Source organism: Ictidomys tridecemlineatus, chromosome 16 (genome assembly GCF_052094955.1).
Source record: "Ictidomys tridecemlineatus isolate mIctTri1 chromosome 16, mIctTri1.hap1, whole genome shotgun sequence".
Taxonomy (NCBI): domain Eukaryota; kingdom Metazoa; phylum Chordata; class Mammalia; order Rodentia; family Sciuridae; genus Ictidomys; species Ictidomys tridecemlineatus.
In genome coordinates, this window is record NC_135492.1 from 46,810,599 (window position 1) to 46,837,407 (window position 26,809).

General features: G+C 43.8%; 1 long non-coding RNA gene across 1 annotated transcript; it reads left to right on the forward strand.

Moving 5' to 3' along the window:
• The first annotated feature begins 16,029 nt into the window (after positions 1-16,029).
• Positions 16,030-19,227, forward strand: LOC120891892 (uncharacterized). Its single transcript, XR_013431436.1, has 3 exons — positions 16,030-16,109; positions 16,711-16,743; positions 19,029-19,227. It is a non-coding gene; the product is annotated as an uncharacterized LOC120891892 (long non-coding RNA).
• The last annotated feature ends 7,582 nt before the right edge of the window (positions 19,228-26,809 follow it).

Sequence of the window (26,809 nt, forward strand, 5' to 3'; positions counted from 1 at the left end):
TTCTGGCTTTGTGGCTTTGAGTTGCTGATGTTCTCTCTGACTTGGGCTTCCCACGTGCTACGAAAATATAGAGGAAAGAGCCAACATGGAAGCCCCATGGGAAAGAGTAGAAGGAGCCAAATGACTCAGTTGTGGCTTGGTTCTGTTAATGGTAGTTCACTTTCTTGGTAAAGTCACCTCTACTCTCTGAACCTCAGTCTTCTCTTCTAATTTTTTTTTTGTGTGTGTAGATGGGCACAATACCTTTATGCGGTATTGAATGCAGTGCCTCCCACGTGCTAGGCAAGTGCTCTACCCCTGAGCTCCAAGCCTAGTCCTGAGCCTTGGTTTTCTTGACTGTAACATGCCATTGCTGATCACCTACTTCAAAAGATAGACCTTAGGACGGAGCATTAACTGGGCAGGCAATGAACTGCGATATAAATGGAAATTGTCATCCTTAACCTTGCTCATGTCGAAAGGTGTGGGCAAGGACAGGGGTCATTGTGTTATTTTCGTAGAATTCCAGTGAACAATCGTCCATGAGTGGTATCTGTTAATTCCTATGCTGGATTCCAGTTCGATAGCTGTAGTTCCAAAACAAAAAACAATTTTTTAAAAAAAAATCTTGATGAGTATGTCTGGTTTGACATACTGAGAAAAATAGTCTCCCCCAAAGAGGGAGAAAGGATCAATTTGGAAAGATCCTCATGCTGGGCACTGCATTGAGTTCAAAGACAAATAAAATCTAGTTCAAAGACAAATAAAATCCAATAAGAGATAAATCGGACGGGAAATATTAGGAAGGGCATATTACATTCCAGACGCGTTCCGAAAAGGTAAAGATTTTCAGACTCGCTCCCTGTTCCTTCAAACCTGCTCGTAGCTTGTAACATACTCTAACCCTCTGGAACTCCTAGGGTCTTCCCCGCCCCTCAGGAGCATCACAAGCCTCAAAAGAGAATAAGCAACGTGGAACCTTTGCAGAAGCCCACAGCTGAGCACGTCTGGTGCTGAATTTTAAAGAGAAGGAGAAAAGTGGATTTGTTGCACCACTGACCAGCGGTATTAATAATCGTCTCAGTTGCACATAACATCCAAATAAACCCAAAGCCCGTCTCAGTCCGCTGGGCAGAAGGAGGGTCTGCCTAAATCTGGGTAGTAAACACCTAGGAATGTTCTAGGGTATTGACTACTAATTATTGCACCTGGTGAGTGGATGGCTCGTAGCCAGAATCTGATGGGCAGTTTGAAGACAAGAGGAATAGAAAGACCTTTGAGGATAAGGCGGCGAGGGATTTTTTGCTTATTGAGGATTCCACAGTATATGGAGGGGGAAAACCAGTGGGTCTCCGTGGGTAATTTGGGGAGCCCTGAGAGGGCAAAGCATATTAATCATCTCCTGCTTCGAGTAGTCACCTCTAGGACAGAAAAAATCCCTCATCGTTTGCAATTAAAGAGAGATTGCAGCTTTTCTCCTGGATCTCTCCTGGTGTCTCCATGAATCTCACACATGACTGAGCTGTTTAAAAAGGCAAGAATGATTGCAGGAACCGTGCACTGTGCCAGATCAACCTCGGTTTCCTTTCTGAAAGGGTTTCCAGAACAAAGGTATTATGGCTCAGGTATGAAGTGTCCCCCCGAAGCTCCTGTGTGTGACAATACAAGAAAGTTGAGAGGTGAAATGACCCAGTGATCAGAGCCTGATGCTAATCAGAGCATTAATCCACTTGAATGGATTATCTAGACAGATAGGGTGTGGCTGGAGGAGGTGGGTCATGTGGGTGTGTCTTGGGGGCTGATATTTTGTCCCTGGTGAGCAGAGCTCTCTTGGAGGTCTCTCTCCGTGTCTGATTGCCGTATCCTGAGCTCTTTCCTCCACCATGTCCTTCAGCCATGACCTCCTGCCTCACCCCAGGGCCAGAGATACGGACCTGGCCAACGGTGAACGGAGACCTCTGAAATCATAAGCCCCCAAATAAACTTTTCCTCCTCTGGATTGTTCTCATCAGATCTTTTGGTCACAGCGATATTTAAAAAGTTGGCTAGAACAAAAGGATAAATAGATACAGGAGAAATGGTCCACAGCCAACCTCTGTATTTGAGGGGTTCCGCATCCACAGGTATATCCAACCACGGAAAAAAAAATATTTGGAAAAACAATTATACTGAGCATAGACAGACACGTTTTATGTCATTATTCCTTTAACAATATGATCTGAATCTCCACATAGCATTTACATTGTTTGGGTGTTATAAGGAATCTAGAGAGAAGTTAAAGTCTATGGGAGGAGATGTGAAAGTTATGTGCAAATACTGTACCATTTTATAGAATCGACTCAAGTATCTGTGGATTGGCGTGTCTGCAGGAGTCTTGGGACCGATCCTCCATGTTCACCAGGGAATAACTGCATGCAAGGTCGGACAAGGCATGGACTAATTCATTCGTAATATGATTATAAACAGACACTGGATTAGCTTTCCATGACTGTGACAAAATACCTGAGATAATCATCTCATCAGGAAGAAAGGTTTGTTTTGACTCGTGGTTTGGGTCAGACAATATCCCCAGAGTTCTTGGTGCCCCAAAAGTATTTTATTGGACTGTCCCAGTGATAGTTATCCCCCCCACCCCCGCAGGAACATCTAAAGTTATTTTAATAGGGACAAGAATATCCTGAAGTCACAGCCCCAACATGAACAGGGTGAGGCACCATCTCAGTGTGTGCCTGAGGCTAACATCCCCGGATCTGAGAGTTTCCCTTATCCAAACGAAGACAACTTCCTCACCTTATTAGTGAGGCCACTCAAAACCATGTCCCATGAGGACCTCGTAGAATTTTTTTGTTGTTCACCTGAAATGTAGTCATGATATTAAAAGCCATAAGGAGCATCGACCCAGCACTTAATCCTTTGGCACATCGTGAAGCACTTTGAATTCACGTCCTCATTTTAATCTTCACAACCAAACTGTGTGAAGTAGGCACAGTTATTTTCCTCCCACCTTTTACAAGTAGCCAATCGAGGCGAGGCTCACGATGCCTATCGATTGCCCAGTGGTACATCGGGGAAGTGGTCGAACCCGGGCATTTTGGATTCCAAAACCTGCCATCTCAAAGCCCTTCCGATGACTTCAGAGGACCTGGGAGCAGCTTCAGTACTGATTTTACAGGGATTGGGAGTAGGGGCCGCCAGGGAGAGACAGGATTCTGAGCTGCTGAACTTTCTAGAACAGAATAAATTGTTCCAAAAAAAAAAAAAAGAGACATTTCCTGAAATTGGTAGAAATACTTCAAGATCGAAAAGCATTGCATAAGTGGCCTAATTTCTAAAATCCTTCCTAACAATAAGAGGCTTTTAGTTTATTACTCCAGCAAGCTAAAAAAAAAAAAAAAATTAGGAAATGACTCCCCCATGCAGACTCACTTTAAAAAAAAAAAAAACAGAAAACAATAGAAAGGCAACTTGACTTTACAATAAAACGTGGGATTCATCAGACCTCCCCGAGCCTCTTTAATAAACGCCGATATTCCATATGCCCCTTCGGTTCTAGTGTGAGTATAAATCGTTAAAAAAAAAATCCATAATCCAAAATGCTCTATGTGTTTTCGCGATCGCAGGAGGCCGCCTTGCCTTCCATTCATGATTAATTTTTTGTGACGGCTCCTTCTAGATCTCGGAAAATAATTAAAACTAATGAACAATCCGCAATGGCAGTAAGGCAAGGAACATACTGTCTCCTGTCTGGGCTCCGAGCTGGATCAAAGGGAGAACTCACTGAGCGGCCCTGACACTGAGGTTTTGTACTCCGCTTCCTGACCACCCACCGAGGCCAAATGACAGCTTCGGGGAAAATCATGAATTAAGATTTTTTTTTTTCCTTTTATTTTTTAGCAGTCTCTAAAACAGTGAGAGTCTGCAAAAAAACACAATTAGTCAGGGTGACTGCTGATTCCCCGACAGAGATGGAACCTAAGATGTGCACTTTTCATATTCCTCTTACTGCTTTCCGGTATCATCCACGGAAAAATATTTTCATTGAATCCGTTTTCTCCTCCTCACACAGATCACAGAAGACAGCGGGACTTCTGTAGGCAGGAAAAGAAAAAAGCATTCGGAAATTACCATTTTAGCATATTTTCCCAAGTTTAATGATATGTTTTCAACAAATCAAACAGAGAAAAAAATATATTTATATATATTTATAATTTTTTTTATATCAGGGTTTGAACTCAGGGGCGCTCGACCACCGAGCCACCTCCCCAGCCCTGTTTTGTACTTTATTTAGAGACAGGGTCTCACTGAGCTGCTTAGGGACTCCCACTTTGGCGGAGGCTGGCTTTGAACTCTCCATCCTCCTGCCTCAGCCTCCTGAGCCACCGTGCCCAGCCAGAATATGTTATTTTCAGGCATCTCCCCCCAAAAAGGGAAGAAAAAATTCTAGTAAAGTCCATTGTTTCAGAATAGGAAGGTTGAATTGCCAAGTCTTTCTGGAAAAGATGGTTAGAAGTTAGTAAAAGGTAGTAAAAGGTAGGAACTGGGAAGAGGATTGATTTTTTTTTTCATCCAATTTCTATTATTTATCCCACAGAGAAGTGCTTGGGTTTTGTTGTTGTTGTTTGTTTTTTGTTTTGTGTTTTTTGTCAACTTGACACTAACTTGATCAGTCCCACAATTCACAAATTGTAGTGAATAAAATAGAAGTTTTGTGGAGCACAATGGTGCGCATCTACAATCCTAGAGGCTCAGGAGGCTGAGGCAGGAGGATTGCGAGTTCAAAGCCAGCCTCAGCAAAAAGCGAGGCGCTAAGCAACTCAGTGAGACCCTGTCTCTGAATAAGATACAAAATAGGGCTGGGGATGGGGCTCAGTGGTCAGATGCCCCTGAGTTCAATCCTTAGTAGTCTCACCCCCCCAAAAAAAGAAGCTTTGTATTTTGTTGTTGTTGTAATTGTGCACAATACCTAATTTTTATTAATTTATTTTATGTGGTGCTGGGGATCGAACCCAGGGCCTCACACGTGCTAGGTGAGCGCTCTACTGCTGAGCCACCACCCCAGCCCAGAAGCTTTGTATTTTTAATTGGTTCTTTTGCAAATGGTTTAAAATAAAGCCCCACTCATGAAAGATACAGCCAGAGTGAATTAGCTTTTAACACTGGCCACAAAGGGGATTTAGATGATGATAATTTTTTTTAAAGAATAGTAATTTCTTAATTGCTTTAAAGCTTATTATACTAGGGGGCCTTCTTGAAATCGGAGTTTCTACTTTTTTCTTTTTTATTTAATAATTTTTTTTAGTTGTAGATGAATAAAATAGAAGTTTTGTGGAGCACAAAACTTCTATTTTATTCATCTACAACCTTTATTTTATTTGTTTATTTTTATGTGGTCCCAGGGATCGAACCCAGCGCCTCATGCATGCTAGGCAAGCACTCTACCCCTGAGCTACAACCTCAGCATCTTGTTCCATTTTAACTGTTGATGTTTAGGGTCTCCTTGTGGACAGGAAGAGACCAGAGACGTTCTGGAAGAACTTGTGAAAAGAGTTTTTTTCTGGGGGAACCACCATTTTGTTTGTTTGTACCTTTAGTGTAGCTCTTAGGCTAAAAATACCAATTCTTCCTTCCCATTCTGGCCAAGGAGAGCCACCATGATCTGGATACAGTGGGAGGCTGGGGTTTGAACATGTGACACAGTCTAACCAATGAGGTGCAACCTTTAAACTTGGTTGTGTGAGAAACACACACCTGTACTTCCACAGAAAACTTGCCTCATAGGCTAAGAGTGAACACCAACCCTTCCCAAATGCAAACTCAAGAGATGAAGTAATGGGTCCTAATCATGACAGCATTTAAAAGCATATATTAAATCCTTCTTGATACACGCAGATTTGTGTGTGTGACGTTAAATTTCCTCTTCCGCTGATGTTAGTTAAAACTGGATTGAGCAGGAAGAGAACTTGCACACCTTCTAGTTGGCTTTACAGGAAATTTTATTCCCTTTTTGAAAATTTTCGAGGAGAGTCAGGCTGTTGGAGGTCAAGTGTGCATGAGCAACCATTCATTGATCCAAAAAAATGCCATTCTGGTTGAGTTTGAACAGCCAGAAGCTGTCCTCATGACAGGTTTTTACTTTCCCTCGGTGGGATCTGGGGACCACGGGAGCTTACACCTTGCCGTTCCATCCTGAGCTACGCGTTACACCAAGGCGAAGATGAGCATTCGCGGATTATAAATACAGCCAATAACAGAAAGCAGCTTTGATTTCTCCCCCATGAGATTTATTCTGACAGTCGGCAACTGGATGAAATAGATAATGCAAGTCCCTTGTCACAGTAACTCAGCTTAAACGCACTGTCAGATTAATAGACTCAGTTATCCAAGGACTGGAGGAGATGACTTTGGAAATCGGCCCTTCTCATAAACATCCGAAAGGATTACAAAGGGTTTCTAAGCACAGGAAATGGGGAAGTAGGCAAATTTGGCCTCAGGATCCCCCAACTTTCCCTTCCTGTGCATGGATTATGGGTCTTTATTCTCCTTCCTTCACTGCGCTTTCTGAAATGGCTTCTATCTCCCTCCCACGTCCCCTCCTCTGGACTAGCAAGGATCTTCTATTTTTAATATTTTTTTTAAGGTGAAGGGGAAGATGCTTTGCTTCTGGGATCGCAGACCCATTAGGTTCATAGCTGCCTGCAGCTACAGGGCAAAGACAAACAGGTGGACGATCGACAATCGGAGACCATTGCATGGTCACTGGGAGAAGTCACAAGGTGTACACCAGCAGCCTTGGCAGCCCCCCTTAGCTCACGAGGTCCCCAGAGCCAGCTCTCCTCCCCTCCCTGGGATTTCTTATACAGGTAAATACAAATACGTCTGCCTTCATTTCTTGACCCAAAGACCTGTTATGGTCTGAGTTTAGTCAACACAAATTACAGATTACAGACTTGGAGACTAGAGATCATAGGTTAATGAAATATTAGTTAGTAAGGATAAGAGAATTAGATGGTAAGGGTCACAGAATCAGTAATGTGAAGTTAATTTAGTCTGCCCCAGTTGTAAGTTAGAAGAAGTAACAGCAAAGTGTATGACTATAGGGTATAAGATCTAAGGTGTTAAAGATGGAGAACAATGTAAGGTGGTAAGTGTAAGCCCATGAGTTAAGTATAGTTATAGATAAGTTAATGAAACAATAGTTAAGTACAAGGTATAGCTATAGAAAAGCCTAAGGAAGTATAGCCATAGTTTAAGGTCCCCAACTTTAAGGTCCCCATGTGAAACTGTTATGTAAGCTGTTTTTTAAGATGTTAAAAAAAATTTGTTTTTCTGTACATCGCACACCCACAATGTACTCGTACCCAGGATGTAGACCCATCACTGTGCTCAAACCCAGGATGGGGTTGTCTAATTTTGCTCTGCTAACTGCTTTCTCAGCCCCTCTATCCCGCTTGTCTGCAATGTGCAGATTCCATAGGATGTGGTTTTCTTTCTTAAATACTTTGTCCCCCAAACAACTCGCTGCTGTTCTTCCAGAGAGCCACTTGGTCTCTGTGAGAATCAGTCCCTGCTGGCCAGGTAAATACACTCTCTGATTTGTCTCAAATTCGGACTCAGAGTGTTTTCTGAGTGGTCGCCCCCTAACAGACTAACGGTATCAGCTCTGACAGTAAACATCCCGGGGGACGGCATTCTCGTCTTATAATAGGAAAAAAGTGGGTTAAGGCTCAAAAGAGGTTCAAAGTGCGTACTCCATCTGAGGAAGAGGACCTGGGGAAGCCCGAGATCCAGAGGGCAGACAAAAACCTGGGGAACTCAGATTCAAAACTTCTATGGATGGATGTGGAGCTTCGTGTTTGAGAAGATGATAATGTTCTGGGCGGCTACACCTCAATGTGAATGTACATATTTTAAAATGGTTGAAAGATTTTGCTATTTTGTTATTGATTCTTATTGTTCCACTATGTTATGTCTATTTACCCCCCCTATAATTAATAACCTTTTAAAACAGCCTCAACTCTAGGGCAACAACTAAGAATTGCTTAAAAAGAAGTCGGATTTGGGTGCCAACAGAGAAATTAAAGGAAATCATAAAAGGCTCAGATCCAGAGAAGAAGGATAAAGAAGGAGAAAATGTAGCAGAGAACAAATACAATGTATAGATAACGGTAAAAACACAGTGGAAATTACGTCAATAATTACTTTAAGTATAAATGGTCTAAATAGAACCAAATAAAAGACAGAGATTATCAGAGAGGATTAAAAAACAAAAAAACCAAACAAGACCCACCTCTGTGTTCTACAAGAAACCCGCTTTATAGAGTAGAAATGGAGAAAGACATACCACGTTAACACTGATTACCCGAAAGTTGAAATAGCTGTATGAATTTCGAGCAAAGCAGACCTCAAGACAAAGGGGATTATCAGGGACAAAGAACGGCATCACATGAAGGGATTATTTATCCAAAAAGCCATCACAGTCCTTATTGGTTAGGTACCTAACAACAATCTGTCAAGAGACCCGAGGGAAGAATAATAGAAATCAAAAAATAGACAAATCTATTTTGTAGTTGAAAACTTAAACAGCCCCATGTCAATAATTCATAGATCAAGCAAGCAGAAAATCAGGAAGAATATATATACGACCAGAGTAGCTCTATCAATCAACTTGATGGAACGGAAATCTATAGAATACGCTATTCACCATCCACAGAATATGCATCACATTCTTCCGAAGCTCCTATGGAAAGTTAACCAGGGCAAGCCACATTACGGACCATGCGATGCACCTCAGCACATTTGTACAGATTATCCACAGGATGTTCTCAAACCACAGTGGAATTAAATGGGAAGTCACTAACAGAGATCGATAACACTGGAAAAACTCCCGAATATCTTAAAAGTGAAGCAAGCTTTTTAAAGAACGTGGATCAAAGAAGCATTGGGAGAAATTTTAAAATATCTCAAACTAAATGAGAATGAGAATACAACTCCCAAAATTTATGGAATGCAGCATCGCAATTCTTAAAGGGAAGTTTGCAGAGTAAAAAGTGTATACATTGGAAAGAAAAAATAAGATCTATGGTCATGAATCTAAGCTTCCAACTTAGGGAACTGGAGAAATGGGGTCAATTTATAGCTGAAACAAGAAAAAGTAAGAAATAATAAAAACTAGAAGAGAAACCAATAAAACTGAAATTTTAAGCAGAGAAAAAATTTTGAAAGAACAGCACAGATTCTTTGTAAAGATAATTTCTTGAGATGTTCAGAGTGCATGATTACTTACAATCATAAACTCTGATTAATTTATTCATACTTCAAAACCAGCTTCCTGATTTTCTCTTTGTCAGTTGCTTCTTCCTGTCCTTTGTAGAGGAAATTTCTCTCATAAATGGGTACATATGAGTTGGGTGCAGCAGCACACACCTATAATCCCAGCAGCTCAAGAGGCTGAGACAGGAGGATCTCTCAATGCCAGCCTCAGCAATGGTGAGGTGCTAAGCAACTCAGTGAGACCCTGTCTCTAAATAGAATACAAAACAGGGCTGGGGATGTGACTCAGTGGTCGAGTGTCCCTGAGTTCAATCTCTGCTAACCTCCCCCCCAAAAAAAAATTGGGTTCATACTAAGGCATCAATAAGCTGTCCTCCAAAATTTGATTCCCCAGGCCTACCTTCATGTTTAATATTTAGTGTTTCTCCCCAATTGCAGGCTGGAGATGACTTGTAATATCTACAATGAGAAAATGGCAATATATTTTCCAATGAAATCTATTCATGTCCAGGGTTGTAAGTATGAGAACAAGAGAGGCATGGTTGGCCTTGACCCACCTAGACCATCCCACAAATAACAAATGGTGTAAAAAAAAAAACATGGCCAAGAAGAACGCTACCATTTTGATGATAAGGTCCATTCAAATTCATAAATTTAGCCCAGAATGCCCTAGAGGCCAACATTCCCTTATTCTGCCCAGACCTTATTTATTATAGCTTTCATATGCTTTTTTTGTTGATTATTTACTTTGCTATGCAAATGGTAAATCAACGGTTCCCATGTAGAAAGAGTTCACAGTAGTTCCTCTCATAGGCAAATCAACTTAGAAAATTGGCTATCAGACCCAGGGCCCATCTGTTTTGCTTAAATAGCAATCATCGAGAATCTAGTGGTGTTAATTAGCAAAGTCAGACTCAATCGAGGAAGGCCAAAAATGATTTCCATTAAAATAGCACATTTCCTGAGCTTTAGCCTCCCTCCGTAAACCAATAAGTTGAGAGCTTCTCTGGCAAAGTTCTTTGTGGTTAACTGTTAAGTGTAGAGAATTAAATTAGATATAAGAAATTGTTTCCCCCTGTGTGGACTGCTGATTGCTAAAATGTGTTCATAAGCAAATATGCATGGTTTTTCTTTTTCCAAAAAAAAAAAAAACGTGAAACTCGGTATTGTCACAGTTATTTGAGAGTAAAATAAATTCACACTGCCTTATTATCATGCCATTTAGTCAGCATAGATAATTACAAGAATCTCATTTGCAGTCTGTAGCAAGAGTCGTTGCCATTTATTAAGTGCACAAGGCACTGTATTAATTCTTTACTTAGAGTAACTTAATTCTCCAGGTAATGCTATAAAGGTAAATACTGTTGTATCATTTAGCAGATGCATAAAAAAAAATTTGAGGCATTGCATTCCTTGACGAAGGCAATAAAATGAGATCCAATCCGGGTATGTCTTAGTCCAAAAGACATGGTCCCAAATATAACTTTAGGTTTGATGAACGGATGCTTTTTCCAGACCCTATTATGGGCTAGACCCCAGTGTAGATGCTAGAGGTACAGTAGGTCCTGACCCTGTGGTCAGTAAACCCCAAGAAAACCCTTGTTGATGCCCCTTAGCAATGGAGGAGAGAAGCTCTCAGACCCAGGTGGAGGAAGAGAGATTTTGCTCAGTTGCTTGGCTCTCACCTCTTCTCTGGATGGATGCTATTTTGTATGTGGCACAAAAAAAATTTTTGCAAAGTTAATGTGAGAAAGGGCAAAAGAGTTGCAAAACCCATTTCCATCTAGTAACAGGAAATAGAAAATTCAAACAGCTAAGCTCTAGCCTCTGGGTACCTGTCCTCCGTCAGCCCAGTGCCGAGGAGATAGTTTTTTTCCTTAATATAGTGTTTATTAATAGACAAGCCATGGCCTCAGTGGGTACAGGACAACTTGTATTATGAAATTTTAGAACATAGTTTACAGATTCTTCAACCTCTGCAAAACAAATGTTCCATCACCAAATTGGAATAATTGCTGGGGTTTTGTGATTTCCAGAAAATAGAACTTAATGGATAAAATTTTCAGAATATCAAGGTTTTCTTTGCCAAAATTTTTTGAGTTTGTTTTTTTTTTTTTTCCTGCACCTGCTACTGCTTGTCTGCTGGTAAGAGCGGTGCAGATAAACAAACTAAATGAGTAGACAGCCAGCAGAAGTTAATGCACACAGTCTGTCCTTAATTCAACAGCACGTGGGGTTTTTTTTCTTTTTCTTATGGATGTGTGTGTTTGTGGTTATGGTCTTATATGGTGACACAGAATAGAGCCACATTTTTCTGTCTAAAATATTCCTCGGGTCAAATGCATTGCGATTTCATGATGTTCTACCAAGGCTAGAATCACCTCCTCGTTTCTACGGTTACACACTTGCTTTCTATGATTGCACACTGCACCCCGGTTTTCACCCACGACCTAACTTATGATAAAGACAAGAAGGTACAAGTCAAAGGCTGGGCCAGGTGATTCGATGCAGGCCTCAGTTTGGTTTTATTTTTAAATCCCCCAGTGGAATTGAGTGTTGGCCAACGGACCACCAAGAGCTTCCCATATTCCTCATTCTGAGAATCAATCTTCCTGAACATAAGCTCCTTATCTGGTAGCCTAGAGGGATAGCAGGACCCAGGCCGGACCCAGCTCCCTGAATTCTTAACACTAGCCACTTACCACCTTCTTCCTTACCAGAGAAAAATCATGCAATTATGACCCAAGTCACGGTTTCCAAATCAGTCTAGCTACTGGCCACGCGAGGGAGGCCATATCTAAGAATATGCTGGTGACTGCTTCCAGTGACCTGCTAACTAATCACTTCAGCTGGTTGGCTAGACTCCTGGGTTTTCTGAACTTTCTAGATCATTTAGTCTTTTATTTTGCAGCGGGCATGGGGGTGGGGGCGGGGGGTACTGGGGATTGAACTCAGGGGCACTTGACCACCAAGCCACCTCCCCAGCCCTATTTTGTATTTTTATTTAGAGACGGGGTCTCCCTGAGTTGCTTAGCGCCTCGCTTGTGCCGAGGAAATCATTCCAAAACCCGAGGCCACGTTTATTCACCAATGGAGCCTGCCTACTGCTACTAAAGTTGACAAATTCTAATTTTAAAAAAAATAGGCAGGTGGTCTGGGTAGACACGTCTCCAAAGAAATGGTACAAATGGCCACCAAGGGCCTGTGAAGATGCACCACCTCATTAGCCATCCTTCCGGTCAGATCAAAACCACAATGACCTACCCCTTCAGACCCACGGGGACAGCAATCATCAACGTGGCACATGACACATACTGAGGGGAGCAGGGGAAGATTGGAAGACTCCTAAACCCCTCACTTGGAAATGCAAACAGGTGCAACCACCTTGGAAAACAATATGGCGACCCCTAGAAAAGATAAAATGGCATTAGCATATATTTTAATCAGCTTTTTTTTCCCCCACTGTGACTAAAGGATCTGACCAGAACAGTTTTAGGAGGAATGGTTTATTTGAGGGATTCATGGTTTCAGAGGTCTCCATCCATGGACAGCAGCAGGCTCCATTCCTCAGGGCTCGAGGTGAGGCAGGACATCAGGGCGGAAGAGTGTGGCAGAGGACAGCAGCTCACGTGGGGCTCAGGGAGCAGAGAGAGAGACTCTACTGTCCAGATACAAATATATATACCCCCAAACCACCTTCTCCAGCTAAACCCTACCACTTCAGTGACCACTCAGTTAATCCCTATCAGGGGATTAATTCACTGATTGGGTTAAGATTCGTATAACCCAGTCATTTCTCCTCTGAACCTTCTTGTGTTGTCTTACACGTGAGCTTCTAGGGGTCACCTTGCATCCAAACTATCGCAGCATATGGCCCAGCCTTTACATTCCTAGGTGTATACCCATGAGTTTTGAAAATATATTTCCATACCAACATTATACATGGACATCCATAGCAGAGATATTCATGAAAACAAACAAAAAACTATGGACACAATCCAGATGTCCATCAGCTAATGAATGGGTGACCCGTGGACAATGGGGTGGGTTCATCTGATACAATATTATTCCGCCATGAAAACAACTGAGCTGCGGATACCTAAGAGGATGAAGCTTGAACACATGGTGCTGAGGGAGAGATCCTATACTGGATGATTCCACTGATAGGAAATTTCAGAATAGGAGGGTCCACAGAGACAGAGAGCCGATTAGCTATTACCTGGGGCCGAGGGGAGACGGTGCCGGAAAATGACGACACAGGGTTGCAGTTTCCTTTTCTGAGTGAGGAAAAGTCTCTAAAGCTGTAGGGATGGTGGCCCAACCCTGTAAATATCTAGACACCCGTGAATTGTAAACTATATTTGAATTATTATAAAGCACCTGAAGCGTATCGCAAGGCACTGCTGTGTTTTGAAAGACAAAAGCGATAGGAAATGGAGACTTGAACTGGAGGACAAAAGATGAGTCTTGAAAGGATGATTTTTCTCTGTGACAACCTTTCACTTTTCAAGATGACTCTTCCTTGGTCCAAGAGGATATTCCTATACCCAAGGGGATCTGTAATGGCAGCGATGGATGGTGACATCCTTGCTTTAACATTTAAATATAATTTCCTTACACACACACACACACACACACACACACACGGCCCCTTGGCTGATTTTTACCCCAATGTGATGTTTCCTATCATTTTTAAAAAGTCCTACAAGTAATCATTTTATAGACATTAGCTGCAGAGATCTAGCATTGGGAGTGCCTAGACGTGGGTCAAGATAGAATGAGCTGTAAACATTTTTTAGTTGATTCCTTCATGGAAAGTCACATTTTTAAAGTCAGTGTGGTCATCAGAACTCTTTATGTCAGGTGACATAAACCCAGGTCAAAGCCACTGCGTGGAAAAATGGAAGAAGGGAATACCCAGAGAGTCCCAGGGTGGATTTTGTTTCTGGCCCCGGAGACTCCGAATATTAATGCCCTGTGACACTCTCTCCAAGTCTGGGCCCTGCTTTTCTTCTCACCCAGGAAGGTTCATTCCCCATCACGAGAAAGATGGGCACAGATAGAGTCCACGTGTGCCTATCCTGTGAGCCAAAACCAAGAGCAAGATGTCTCTGCAAACAAGTTCAGTGAAGTCTGGGGGCAGAATCTGATTGTTTGGGAAGTGCTATTATCAAAAAGAAGATGGGAATACATACCAACAAAACAAAACCGTAGGTCATTGCACAATGGTTCTATGTAGATGCTTTAAAACTCTGTCCTCAGACCTCCCTTGGAGAAGGCTGAGGAGCCTGGATTCCAATATGTCTGCCTGGAGCCGCCATCTTGAATGAGTCTGCCTTGCTCTTTGAGGGTTCCACTGGGCTTCCCCCTCCCTCCTCTCTTTCCCTTCTGCAGTCATTTTTCATCACAAAGAGTGGCAGAAATTTGATGAACTGCGAACACAAGTGGGAAGCATCATCCAGGCTGCTGTTGAAAAACAACTAAATTAGGTATCACAATAGACTCCATCAAATATTTAAAACGGTGCAATCAAATGAGGGGTTTATTGTTCCAAAAGCACTAATGATACATCTTTACTTATTTCAAATTGTTGTTTTATGCAGTTGGTAATACCAGCTGTTGTGTTGCATGAACATCTCCCTCTCTCTCTCTCTCTCTCTTTCTCTCTCCCCCTCCCTCTCTCTTAATTTTTTGACCCATGTACTTCAATCAAAGATTCATTCGACTGTAAACTCCTACAATATGCCACCTGCATGCCACCTGCCTAGTTGGCTAGCCAAGCCTCAGAAAGCATGTGAAAAGAAGAATTGCTCGAATCAGGGTTTCTGTCGACCCCCCCTGCCAAGATGCTGCCAATCTGATTGAAGAGAGAAGCTCTTTGAATCATCTCCAAGATCCACTTGCCACAAAATGGTAGGTGTCAATGGATCTTAATTGTGAAATGCAGAGGTGGTTCTGTTTGTTTATTTATTTATTTCAATGAACTCAGTGTCTTGATGGCAAACCATAAAATATAGTCCTGAGCCCAGCTGGTACCGGGAATCAAGGAAAACAACCACACTGAGATGGATGGTGTGATCCAGCCATGTAGTAAGTGGGTTTTGAGAGACAGGTGTCTTACTCTGCTCACAGAGAGACCTTCTCCAAATTCATTGGTCAAATGAAAGGTCACTGTGGATTGGGCATCTACCCACGGACCTTAGCGCTTAGGGGAGAATCGAGGAGGAGACAGGAACCCTGATTTCTGTGTAGAGAACTTCTCACCCATATTAGCAGATACGACTTAAATCGTGGTGAAAACCACAAATACAGGGTTTCAGGGGCTGTTCTAGAAGGATGACCTCCATCGTTGGAGGTCATCCTTCTAGAACTTGAGTGTTTCAGTGAGCTTTTGTGTAACTGAGATCAAAGTGCCTGACGGGAACAACGTAAAGGAGGTAAAGTTTATTTGAGGTTCACAGTTTCAGAGGTCTCAGTGAATAGGCGGCCAACTCCATTACTCTGGGTCCAAGGTGAGGCGGAATATCATGGCGGAAAGGTTCAGAAGAGAAAAGTTGCTCCTCTCAGGAAATCAGGGAAGGAGAGAGACAGACAGACAGACAGACCTGCAGTACAGATGCACCCTTCCAGGGAATACCCCCAGTGACCCACCTCCTCCAACCGTGCTCTACCTGTCTACCGTCACCACCCCGTGAGTCCCTTCCCATTAGGATGGACGGTTCAGGTGACACCTTGCATAGTCCAATCATTTTACCTCTGCCTTTCTTGTATTAATTAACAGGATGTTTGTGGGGCGGAGGGGAACACTTCATATCCAAACCAGATCCCTGAGGCCTCTACAATTCATTTGGAAGGAAATGGTAGGTTCATGGGGAGAGAAAACAATAACTTGTAAAGTTCATCTGCCAGAATGGACAGGTTCCTTCCCTGGTGGAACCTCTAAAACTCCACTCCACGGAGTCCTAGGGACAGTTGGATGCACAAGTTTCGGAGGGTGAGGAACTTGGACAATGGCTGTGTGGACTCCCATCTCCAGTGGAAAACGTCCCCGTGTGTAAAGTGCTGCGGAATTATAGGATCTTTTCACATCAGAGTTTCACTTAATCCCCACACACAAAAAAAAAGGTGGAAGACATGCTCCATTGGACAGATGGAGCCTACCTGTTAGCAATAAGCAAATTAAATCTCACTCCTCACCCAAACAGGAAGTCGACATGAATTTTGTGGGTTTCCTTCCCCCCACACACACACTCCTTAAAAGAAAATTTAGAAAGCCATTTGTTTACGAGCTAAAACCTCATGACACATTTTTTGCTGTACATTGTGATTATAACACCTAATTTCCTAATTAAACATGCTAATTGCAAGTAGTTGCCTCACATAACTACCCAGCACAGAAGTATAATTATGTAATAAAAAAGCTTTTATGAATCTTTTTTTTTTTTTTTTTTTTTTTTGCAGGAAAGAGAGCTGGCTGAGGAGATCGAAGCTCGGGTAAGAACAAGAGAGGTGCTGCCTTCGGGCAGCTGCCTTTGGATTGCCACGGGGTATCATTATATCTTGGCTCCGGGCTAGAGTCTCTCAATTTTTAAGTCTCAAAAAAAAAAAAAAAAAGCTCTTTTCCGTAACCAAAGACATGGCCACAGAGGTTCTGGGGGTTGAAGGAACAGGAAGACCCTCCTTGTAGACCAAAGGGATTCTGCTCCCCACCTGAATGAGGACTAGAGGCAGCTGTAACCTCCTACATGGGGCTTGATGGCTGGGAAGTTAGATTCAGAACCCACCCCACGGCCTCCCTCCATTCTTATCCACCCACCCAAAGAGAGTCTCAGGGACTCCTGTTTCTTCTGATCTTTCGTGGAAGAGAATCACAAGCCAGAAGTAGATCAGAGGAGGGAGATTCGTAGAATAGAATCACATAATCAAGACTGGGCAGCCATAGAGGTGCATGTCTGTACTGCCAGGGGCTTTGGAGTCTGAGGCAGGAGGATCGCACGGTCAAGGCCCTGAGCAACTGAGCGAGACCCCCTGTCTCAAAATTTTAAAAAATTGAAATAAAACAGGGCTGGGGATATATGGCTCGGTAGTAAAGCGCCCCTGGGTGCCATCCCTGGTAACAAAACACATCAATTAAAGAATTCAGGGGGAAAGGAAAAGGGTGAGTGGGTTCAAAATCCCGAAGGCCGGATGTCAGAGCCTGATGGTTTGATACAGGAAGTGGCTGGGAAATGTAGGAAGGACCCTCAGGGGAGAGTTGGACAGGGGTCCTCCCGTGTTGAAGAGGCTCACAGGTGGGGATTTCTTTTAAACAACATCACGACTGGGCTTCTTCGGGTGCACCCTTGTACTGTGAGCCCGGGTGTCGCATTTACAATCGTAATGTCCCACGATTGCGTTCCCATGACCCCCTGCAAGGTGGCATGTGCCTCTCTGTGCATTTGAAATAGGATCCAGAGACACGGAATTCCCAGGATAGGCTCATTTTCTCATTCTTGCGTGATAGGCCTCCTTGGCGCTATTATCCCAGCCGACATGAATTGTCATCACGTTCAGGGCCAACAGATTTCCCGGGTGGGGTGTGGGGACAACACTTAGGTACCACCTTGTCCCCCTTGGGTTGCCTGTTCCTGTGAGACCCAGAGATCAGCCGAGCCCCTCAAGCAGACTGGTGCGATTGCCTGGTCTCATTTATTCACGGAGGAAACTCACAGAGGCTGTGATTCATGGGGTATTTTTTTTTTTCCACCGTGAGGCGTAGCCAAAACTTTCCCAGAGCTCCCATCACCAGCCATACCCAGGGTAACAACAAAGAAACCAATAAAACTGCGGATGGCCTACCAGGGCATTGTGAGCTGACTCGCCGGACGGGAAGCAATTTCAGGAGAGAAAATAGATAGATTGATGTCTGGAAAATTCATCTTGCCTCCTAGGACAGAAAGCAAGATTCTGAAATGAAGAAAAGAGGTTCACGAGAGCTCTGTCCCGAGCCCCCCAGGAGGAGATCTGTGAAGATGGGTGGGATGAATATATTTGGAGACGGCAGATGTCCCCCTGCGTGGCCAAAGGCTGCGGTTAACTTTGTGTTATAGAAACTATGTAATTCCACACGTTTCATGAGATGAGGAAAACACTTTCTTTAGAGGTCACAAGGTAGCACACTCCTGGATTTTGATTTTTCTTCTTTTTTTTAAGAGTAGAGGGACTGGGGATCCAACCCAGGGGCACGTAGCCACTAGGCCACATTCCAAGTCCCTTTTTATTTAATTTTTATTTTGAGACAGGGTCTCGCTAAGTTGCTCAGGGCCTCGCTCCGTTGCTGAGGCCGGCCTTGAACTTGAGATCCTCCTGCCTCAACCTCCCAGGTTGTTGGGATTACACATGTGTGTGTGCGACCGTGCCTGGCCTGGGGTTTCTTTTTAATTTTTATTCTTAAATTCACTTTGAAAGACCTTTTATTTTGAGGGGCTGCGGGTGTCCGTGGTAGAGCGCTTGCCAAGCAGACGTGAGGTCCTTCATTCCATCCCTAACACTTCACAACAAGCGACCAACTCAAAGTCCTTTTTTGAATTTATTCTGAGATCGTTTTAGACATAGAGAAAACTTGCAAAAAAAAACTGTCCAGAGGGTTCCCACGGGCCCTTGACTCAGCTTGTAACACCTTGCATTACCTGAGAACGATGCTCAAAAAAACGAGAAATCCACCTTCGACTCTTCTGTGAACGGCAGAATTCATTCCTATTTCACTATAGCTTTCCGATGACGTTCCTTTTCTGTCCCAGGATGCGACATAGGGTTCCCAACTTGTGTTCCATCGCCCCATCACCGGGAGTCTCCTCCAATCTGTGGCAATATCTTCTTCCCTTCTCTTCATGATCATGAGACGCTGGAAGGGTACGGTACTCCTCCCGACGCCCCATCCGAGGGCGGAATAAGTTCAGCGATGCTCCACGGATACCTGAAATTGGGGGTGGCACCAAAACCCACAGGTACTATTTTTTTCCCCTCTATATACATAAATATGCTGAAATCTCATGGACACATGAAGCGTGGTAAGAGATTAACAGCCACAATAATCAAATCCCACAACAAGATGCAAGTTACTCACAACCTAGAGATTCTTTATTTCTAGAATTTTCCATGGAATGCTTGATTCATTTTTCATTTCATCCAGAGCCCGGAGGAGCACAGGCCACTGAGACCTCAGATATGGGGTGACCTCAGGGGTGATGGGTGGCTACAGAGAAAGTCCCTCCATTTGTGTGGTCTGCTGTTAGCTCTGATTCCTAACTTGCAGAGAGACACGTTATTGGTGAGGAATTCACGGAGGACATGTCCCTGTGTCTAGTGGAGGGTGTCCCAAGGACGTCACCCTTGACCTCTTATCTGAGGCGGTTCTATCTGGATTCTCCATCATGAGTCACATTGTCCCTGGGCCATTACCAGGTATTTGGAGGAGACCCTTTGAAACAACCCAAATCCCGTCTGTGCTTAGACTCCACCTCTTCCTGTGTCCCTCTGGGGTCCTGGCCAGGGCCATCTGTGCTGTGTGTTCTAATGACGATTTTGTTTCCCTCGTACCTTTTTTGTTCCTTAGTTGGGATTCTTTCACAACAAGAGCGTCCACACTTCTCCATTTCTTTTCTCAGAGAAGCTCTTTATTTATGACAGTGTGGGCCGAGGGGTACTTTTTTTGTTCTTTGGTTTACAATCCGTAGGACCTACGATCCACTCTGGTGACCTATGTATTCCTGGAGAGGGTCTCCCTGTAGCCTTCCGGCAGTGGCCTCTTGTGACCTTTCCACCCCCCACACACACACACCCTTTGCTGGGGTTGGGTTCCAGGTCTTGAATTCGTCCCTCCTCCTGGGCACTCACCGATGCCCCCAGACCCATCCCGTCTTTTCCCTGCCTGGAATCAGATTTCCAAAATGCCCTCTATCGCTTTTGCTAGGGACCAGCTTTTGCAAGGACACTGGTGTCACCCGTTCACCGTCCCCGCCAAGTCTGTAGTTTCAGGATGGCTCCCAGCCCCTGTAAACCTGTCCACTAAAGACCCAGACCCTCAGCCCCAAACACCGACAACACATGGACGCACAGTCCTGCACTCCAGAAAGGAATGCCTTTCTTTTTTCCAATTCAGGACCTTTATGCCCTTCACAGAACCAGCATACGTACATCTAGAGAGTTCCATGTACCCCCTTGAAAGAGGGGACGGACTCTGGCCTTCCATCAGAATCTTGATACCCCAGTGAGATGCAAAGTCCCTCTCCCGGTGACTAATTAACCAGCCTGTGTCACACGACGAATCAGCTTTGGGTGGAGGGATAAGACGATGAAATTCTGCTCAGCTTCGTCTGCACGAAGCCAGGAATAGCAATTGCGTAGGAGAAATTCTATCTCTGCTGGCCTGATTAGGCAGGTTAATTAATTTACTTTTAATGCTGTAGATATGTCAAGCCCAATCGTGAGGTATGCACCCCCCCGTGACTCTCCTCGTGGGTGGATAACTGGGGACAAATGGGTACCTTCATGGTAATGCAACTGGATAAACTTGCATTGCCCACAAGACAATCCAATCCAGAAAAGGGAAGTGACTTTACTAGGGTCACCTGGTCCTGCAGAAGAAGAGGTCTTTGAAGAGTCAGGAGAACTGTACCCATTGGACCGGCACCAAAAGTTCAGACCTTCCAGGTCACAGCCACAGCATGAGCACAGACGAGGGGTGGGTTGGGATATTTATTCAACCAGATCCCTCCATTTGATGCACTGAACCCAGCATAGCAGGCACCCAGTGACGGTCGTGAAATTTCAAGGGCTCATCCCACAGTGAATGAGCAAGGATCGTATGCACTTTAACTAACAGGCGGAAGGGGAATTTGAATTTTATCTTCCAGTGACCATAAAGGAGCATCGTGGTCCTGGAATGATTAACATAAGCATTAAAAAAAAAAAAAAGAAGAACAGTTTAGTTAAAATTTAAGAAAACCTAGACACATGAAGACAGAGTGTCTCCATCAAAGGACCCGGGCTCCAGATACCACGGGCCTCCCAAATCGACGTCGAAGCTTTGAAATAAAATCCTCGGAGCACCAATTACAGCGGGGTCTGAAAAGCAATTATTATCAACCTCCTTCTGCTTTGCCACCGTGGATTCTAATTTAATTACGTCTCCTCTGTTGAAAACGTAGCACTGTGCGGTGAGATAGGGCGGTGGAGGAAGGAGTCTGTGTTCATCCATTCTGAGCACAGAATCCCTGGTGGTAAAAAAAAAAAAACCTGTCCTTCTGGGTGGAGAGAGAGCTTGGATCCGAGGCCACTGACTTGACAGATGACAAGTCCCACAGGAACCGCCGCAAGGCCACCAGGGTGAGGGGCAGGGAGTTCTCATAGCTCTGGACCCTAAGGGATTCCCAAATCAGCATTTCTTGTTGGTTTAGAGAATCCGCTTCGTCTCCTCCCCCGCGTGATGGTTTGGGGGGTTCTGTGTTTGGTGCTTGGGTCAATCACGGCTTCTCGGCGCCTGAGAAACGGTGTTTCCGATCCCCTGCGTGAGTATTCCTGTAAGAACAATTTCCGTGGCACGTTTCTGGACTCCTTGCCAGAGTGGACTCAATAATCTAACCATTGTATGAAAAAGATTGTTAATGTCTGACCCCGGCCCAAAGGTCTTAGATAATTTAATAAGAATTCGTACGTTGAACCACACTGGAGCTATGCCGGTCCCTCACCGCGTTTGGAAAGATGTAGATTTGTTCATATTGTAATCTTGGTTATTTTGGCGCATTTTGAGTGCACAGGCCAAGGGCAGATGAATTCTGGCTTCTCCATACCCCTGATCTCATTGCCATGTGCATCACGGGGTAACAAGAGAAGCAGGGGCAGACAAGGACATTCTGGACGGGTGACCCAGCATGCCTAGATTTGCCTGTGTCCTGTAGATAAGAGTGCTCCACAGGAAGCAGGTGCCGGGGACAAGGAATTTGGCTCCTGGCACAGCAGCCCTGGAGCTAATGATTCCTGTAGGGATCTAGTCTGGGCAGAGCTGCATCCGGTGCAAAGAAGTTCATCAGCACCCTGACCCGAGAGCACATTCCCAAAGATGCAGGCATCCAACCAAACAATAAAAGTAAATTGACCTATGCTTTGGGGAACCCAGGGGGCAGGAGCTGTGCCTCCCTGCAGGAACTCACCCCAGCACTCCTCAGGGCCCCGCGTCCCAGGGGTCCCCATAAAACCTGAGCCACAGACCCTGTGACCGGGACGGCGTCCTGTCAAAACGTTTCTTGGAATATCTCTAGAAGCTATAAAACAAAACCAAATCTCTTATGTCCGTGTCAGTAACTCTCCAAAGAGCTCTAAAGGTAAAGGTTTGTTAACCTGAAGGAGAAAAAGTCATAAAAACAAAACCGTCCATCCTGATCCACGGGATTTAGCTGACACCTTTTGGATAATGGAGCAGAACTCTAAAAAAAAAAAAAAAAAAAGGTAACATTTCATTTTTAAAAAGGAAGTTCTCAAATGTATTACAAACTCTTTTAGTGAAGTTCCTTTGAACGAGTAGATTACGATTTACACAATTTCGTCTTCCCAGCCAAGTGCGGTGGTTCACGCCTAACATCCCAGCAGTTTGGGAGGCCGAGGCAGGAGGATGGCGAGTTCAAAGACAGCCTCAACAAAAGTGAAGCCCTAAACACCTCAGTGAGACCCTGTCTCTAAATAAAATACAAAATAGGGCTGGGGATGTGGCTCAGGGGTCAAGTGCCCCTGAGTTCAATCCCCTGTACCTCTCCCCCCAAAAAGAGTATATTTCATTCACAGGTGATTTCACAAAAATGTGGCCTCCCATGTTTTATTCTTTGTTTAACTTTAAATTCTCCAAAAGTCACTCAAATAACCAGTTCTGATCGATGGCCTGCAGCTTCAATTTGACAGCAGTCAGTCTGGTGTGAACTGGTTTGGACCATGTGATTGACGGGGTGATTGACAGTTCAGCCTAGGATGGGGGTGTGGTCGCATTGACCGACATCAATGTTGTTCCTGAGCAAAAGTACATCAGGCAGAAAAATGAAACTCTCCCTTAAACAAAAAGAAATTGTTTGCAGGTGCAAATAACTGTGAAATAATTCTGCTAATGAGGCTCCATTACTAGATAAAGATGTAACCAAATTATTTTGGGCCATCCTCTGGCAGAAAGAGATCAATTATTCATCAAAGATCCAAGGATGTGTATCGACCATCCCGGTCCATGTCAAACCTCATCTGTAATGAAGGAATGTTTCAATTTTATCAACAGCATGTTATTGTTAGCTTACATAGAGGTCAAGAAATATTTAAAAAATGGGTGAAAAGTTCTGAGGTAAAAAAGATATAAAACATCTGGGCAGTTCTCCTTCAAGAATCTTCATAAACGAAAGACAGACATGAAGGCCAAAAATTAAATTGTTTTCAACATGATGCTGGAATAATCAGATATTGGTGTTCAAAAAAAATCAAACCAAACTATGCTGTGTTACCTGTGAAATTTTGACAAAGATATCTAAGGGTACAAAAACCAGAAGAGGAAAGAGTTAGAAAGTATCCAACCTGACACATTTTCTTTAAAGACGTTGCTAAGAAAACAAAGAAAAACCCCATTGAGTTGGAGAAAATATTTACGAAACACATATTTGACAATGCGCTTTTTACACAGTAGAGAAGTAACTGTCAATTTGTATAATAAGGAAAAATAACCCAGTTTTTAAAAAAAAAAATGGGTAATAGATTTGAACAAAAATCAAACACCAAAGAAGGTAAAAGATGGGGAAGAAATATGCAAAGAATATGCCCAGTATCATCAGTCACTGGGGATGTGCCAATTTAAACCATGATGAGCTACCACTGCACAGTCATTTTAATGACAATATGTCTGTGAGTTTGCACACCATGGTAGGCAGAATAATAACCCACCAAAGATATCCAAGCCATCACCCCAGGACCTTTGAGTAGGTTATGCTACATGGCATAGGAGAATCACAGAAACCATGAAAATGGAAATAAACTTGATAATCATCTGATTTTAAAAGGAGCCAGCCGGGCACAGTGGAGCACACCTGTAATCCCAGAGACTCAGGAGGCTGAGACAGGAGGATCGAATATGCTCAGAGCTTTACAACCCTTAGCTTAGTGATTCCTATCTAACGTTCCCAGGTTGCACGCTCCGTTATTCTGACTTCTCCTTTTAAGATCTTACTTTGATTTTGCTATTTGCATCTGAACAATCCTCAAGAGATTGAGCCACCGAAACTCACCCATCTGTGTTAAAATCCAGGGGAATCTGGCCCAGTGTGGTGGCACCTACTATAATCCCAGTGAATGCAGAGGCTGAGGCAAGAGGCCAGCCTCAGCCACTTAGCAAGGACTGAGTTGGAGGCCGTTTTGAAGTTGGATATATCAGGAAGCCACCAAACCATATGATGAGACACGATATTTGGTGTAATACGCAGCAGAAGCAATCGAGTTGGAGCGAATCCATTTCCTGGACTCTCGTGCAGTAAATGTGGAAGGTTTTATTAAATGCAAAATTAAATTTAGATTTATGGCCCCTGTTGATGCTCCAAGATATAAACTGACATTATCATATCATCATTTTTTTTTAATTCCTGGCTTTGGATACTTTATTAAACCAGAAAAAAAAACTAGACTGGAAGGAAAAGTTCAATGCCAATTTCCGGATCATTCTTCTGTGCATTTTCTTATAATTATTTCCATCTATACCTATTTATCTGTCGGTACCCCAGGAAGCACACTGCAAGTATAGAGCATTATGTGAAGGTGTAGATGAGACACAAGGGGTGGCGGTGGGACATTGTCTAATATTGACCTTTTTATAAATAAATGAACCAAGTTATTAAAAATTTTGGAAATTTTTTTCCATGACCAATGGTTTGAGAAGCAATGGAATTTGTCCAGAGAAAGTAGTAAAATGGAACAGGGGCCCAGTGAGACTGCTCTTTCTGACTTTTGCCAATTTCTTTCCCCCCAAAAAAAGCACCTAACTTCACAGAAACATCCAGAATAATATTTGAGCAAATATCTGGCCACCGCCACCCAGCCAAACGGACATCAAAATTTCATCACTGCCCAGGGACAAGATGTGGATCTCTTGCGGGGGGGAGCCCTTATCAACCTGCCTGAGTAAGTCACAGATTCCAGGCACTAGTCTAATTTTTATATATTACCTCATTTAATACTCACAACATCTGGGGGGGGCAGATTATTATCACCCCCATTTTACAAAAGAGGAATTTGAAACAGAAGAGGAGGAACATTCGGACTAGAATCACACAGGTGACAAGGGAGAGAGGCAGGACTTCGACCAGGTCATCTGGCTTAAGTCAAACAAGTCTGGAGTAAAGATGGAGGTCTCTGGTACATGTCCATTGTGGTTTCTGGTCGACCTTTCAAGTGCCCTTCACCGCGACATCACCGTCTGGGTATTTTTTCTTGCTAATTCACCGTGGAGAGTGGTGAGGACCCTACGGATGCGGCCATGTCTGTAGTGATTGCTCCTTTCTCCTCCCAAACTTGCAGGGATCCGCTGACACTTAGTTTCGACTTTGTACACCTACCCGCGGATTGCAGCCTCTGTCTTCCTTGGGCACTTGGCAGTCATTCCCCTGGGGTCTGACTCGTGCCGGGCCCTGTTCCAAGTCTGGGGGTGACTGCAGGCCCTATTGCAATGCCCTTGACTTCCTCCAGAACCGGCATGTTCCACCATTTTCCTCCCTTGACCAAGATGCTGGGAATTGGCTCAGAGTGGCCAGGAGGGAGCGTGTCCTCGGACTCCACTCCAGGGCATTAGTGGAAGGGAGGTCTGAGACACTTAATCCACAATGATCTTGGGAGGAGACAGCAAGCGTGTTAAAGCAGACGTCATCATCTAGACTTTTCCTTAGCTCAGAACCCTATCTCAAAAGCTAAGCTATTTTTGCATTTTTCTATCGTGGTTAAAGTTTAACAAGGTTCCTCTTTTTTCTTTTATTTCAGTCAGACTTGAGTTCTCGAAGTTCGTGAGCTTGTGGATCTGGTTCAGTCTCCAACATTGCTTCGCAGACGGGGCAGAAATATTGCCTCCTGTATGGATGAAGAGAGTCGGACGCGGATTTAGGTCCCCAGAGACGCACAGGTGGTGAGCTGGGACGTTCCCCTCTGGTTTTTAGATACCCCTGTGTGACATGATCAGAGCAGGTGACACTGGGAGATGGATACGGTGTTGCACCTTCTCGGGGACAGAAAGAGCAGGCTTCTCTATTTGACAGACATTTCTGGGGTGCCTTGTAATGTCCCAGCAGTTTACATCGCGTTCAAGCTGGGTGAGTCTTAACAGTACTGAAAATGACCTAATTAGGGGTATGCCACAATGTCAGTCAGGACTCTCTCTGATTCTCCTCCTCCACAACCCATTTATAATACAGGGAGGGAAACCCGTCCTGAGCGGCTTGGTTTTGTGATGGCGCCTATTTTACATAAAGCTGCCCTGGTGTCAGACACTAAGCCCCTTGAATAAAACTGCTCCCACTCC